The following is a 2,539-nucleotide window of genomic DNA, read 5'->3' as shown; positions in this document are numbered from 1 at the left end:
AAAGAGATAATTATTCAGTGTTGTTACTTTAAAGTGTTGTTACTGACCTTTTTCTCTTTTATTTTCTTTACCTCACCTGTAACTGCTGAGACCCTGAGGAACATGCACACTGGACTGACCTGCTCTGGCAACCTGATTTCCACTGTAGGTAATAGTATTTGGTTATGGTATATTATTTATATACATCAAAGGCACAATGCACCCCCCAGAGACACACATGTATTGAGTGTGATATTTTGCATTGGTCATGTGAAATCATCTTTACATACTAGAAAACTGAAGGAGCGGCAACTTGTTTTGAAATTGAATTTTTAATATCCGATAATAAAGTTGATCTGTTTTCTTTATTCTTCTCTCTTCCCAGCTCCATCCATCACCGTTCTCTGTTCCTGCAGGTCCTGCTTGCTAATCAATGCTTTATTTTTTTACACAATTACAAATAAAGTCAATGTATTGTATGACATGAAGTTGTGCTTCATTCTGAGTCAATAATAAATTCATTCTGCCTTCAACTGCAAAATGATTGTGGACTGCACCAACATCCATGTAGCTGCCCCCAGTAAGATGAACCAGGCAAAGTTGACATAGTCAACATACAGCTGTGCTCTTAAGTTGACATGAAGAATTTGTGAAATATTGGTAATTATTTGGAAAAAATGACTGACGATGCAGAAAACTTTTTTTATTTAGGAACAGTGGTCAAGTGAAGCATTTATCACTACATATGTGTTACACTTAAAAGGCCAAACACACTGGCCAAACACACCTCGTTTACAACTCCCCAGTTGACAGCCATGACTCCGTCTAAATTGTATCCCCCAAGCACCCTCTTCATGAGGGACGCGCATGGAGTGGATGAAAGTCCCGACCTCAGCACAGCACCAAAATTGCTGGCTGTCAACCTGCCCTGCCTGTGTAACTGCCACTGAGGATTTGTCCGCTGTCCTACGGTGGCTGTCTGGATGGCAGCTTGCTGGTCTCTGCTCAGTCGCATTGAGGCAAGAATTGCCTCAAGCCCCCGACCCCCATGCTCCTTCACCAGCTCCGGCACGTTGAAAATGGCCTGATGTTGAGGCTGCAGCTCTGGCTCAGGTGACAAAAGCCATGCCATGCCACGCTGCGCCCCTCAGTGCAGACCTGAACCAGTCTACTTCCTCAGTGGCGATGTCTCTGGCCAGTGGGTTGTATGTCTCCTCTTGCTGTTGGTAGAGTTGAGACACCGGCTGGACTACTTTTGAAGTGTCAGGCTTCCTCCACTGGCACTCAACTTCTGTGGAGCTGATCTGCCACATGGCAAATATTGCCAATGCTGCAGCGTGGCTGCATTTGTACATCCCCCGTGCACAACCACAGACAGCGCTCTGCATCGCGCCATCCTCTCCCATGTAGATCAGTACAAATAAAGTAAGTACCATGTTTGTTAACATGCTATAATAGATTGAATGAGCAATACAAGGATGGTCCGGATCTGGGGGTGGGAGGGTTTATTTTTCCATAGTTTTTTCCTCTTGTCTGATTGTTGTTATTGTTTGTTTTTTCTGTATTTTTTGTAATTTGTGTTGTATTGGTTGTGATTGTACATTGTATTTTTTTAAATGTGTATTACATTTTTGAAAAACATTTGATCAACAAAAAAGGATTTGGTCAGGATCTAGAGTCAGTGTGTAGTTTATTAATTAATCAATGCTCTCTACATTAGGAAAACACATACCAGTGTACCAGAGGGAGTCACACACAGCTGTGCCTAGATAACCAAACAAATTGACAAGATAACCAAAATCCTTGAATCTACACACAGCAAATAAACTCAAATGACACAACGAGATGTAAAAAGGAGATCACACATATAGTCGATATAAAACTGTCCGCTTCAATCTGAAGAGCAACTAAAACAAAACACGGGAGTGTATCTTGTTCTTGTGAACACTAATGTTATCCACAGCATACACAGAGACCACGGAGTTCTTAAGGAGAAAACGAGTTGCTAAAACAAAACACGTTAGTGTACCTTGTTAGCTAATGTTAGCTAGCTGACATTAACGTTAAACATTGCACTCATATTACTCACTGAAACCTTGTAAAGCCGGTCCCGCATGCTGGCTCTTATACAGAACCGACTAACTCCCCTTTCGTGTATGTACAGCTCTCAACATGCCCAGACTTGTAGTGATTTACACCTCGTTTTATACTTTTTCGCCTCATTCTGAATGAAACAGGTGAAATTTGCTAACGTGACGGCCATCTTTGTGATGGTGACGCGTATTGTGCGAGACCAGAGACCTGTAGTTCACTGAGCTGTTTCACATAAAAAAATGTGTAACTTCACAGTTTTACGACACATTTTTATTTGTTTGACTTGCAAAATGTTCTTTTAATTTGACAAACATCATATGTGTCATTCGTGGCACAATTCAAACGGGATCGAAAGATGACTTTTCTCTCTCCATTGACTTCAATGTATAATTCTCCGCTTCCGGGATCCCATGGGTCGGAAGTAGATGGGCGGGACTTTGCCTCTCTATTATCTCACATAGCCCCA

The 2,539-nt window shown here is 41.8% G+C and overlaps 1 long non-coding RNA gene across 1 annotated transcript; it reads left to right on the top strand.

Moving 5' to 3' along the window:
* The first annotated feature begins 6 nt into the window (after nt 1-6).
* LOC104950773 (uncharacterized) lies at nt 7-512 on the top strand. The gene is made up of 2 exons (XR_798959.1): nt 7-144; nt 365-512. It is a non-coding gene; the product is annotated as an uncharacterized lncRNA (long non-coding RNA).
* The last annotated feature ends 2,027 nt before the right edge of the window (nt 513-2,539 follow it).

This window comes from Notothenia coriiceps, unplaced genomic scaffold (genome assembly GCF_000735185.1).
Source record: "Notothenia coriiceps isolate Sejong01 unplaced genomic scaffold, NC01 NC01_scaffold00018020, whole genome shotgun sequence".
NCBI classification, from domain to species: Eukaryota; Metazoa; Chordata; class Actinopteri; order Perciformes; family Nototheniidae; genus Notothenia; species Notothenia coriiceps.
This window is presented reverse-complemented; position numbering and strand designations above follow the sequence as displayed.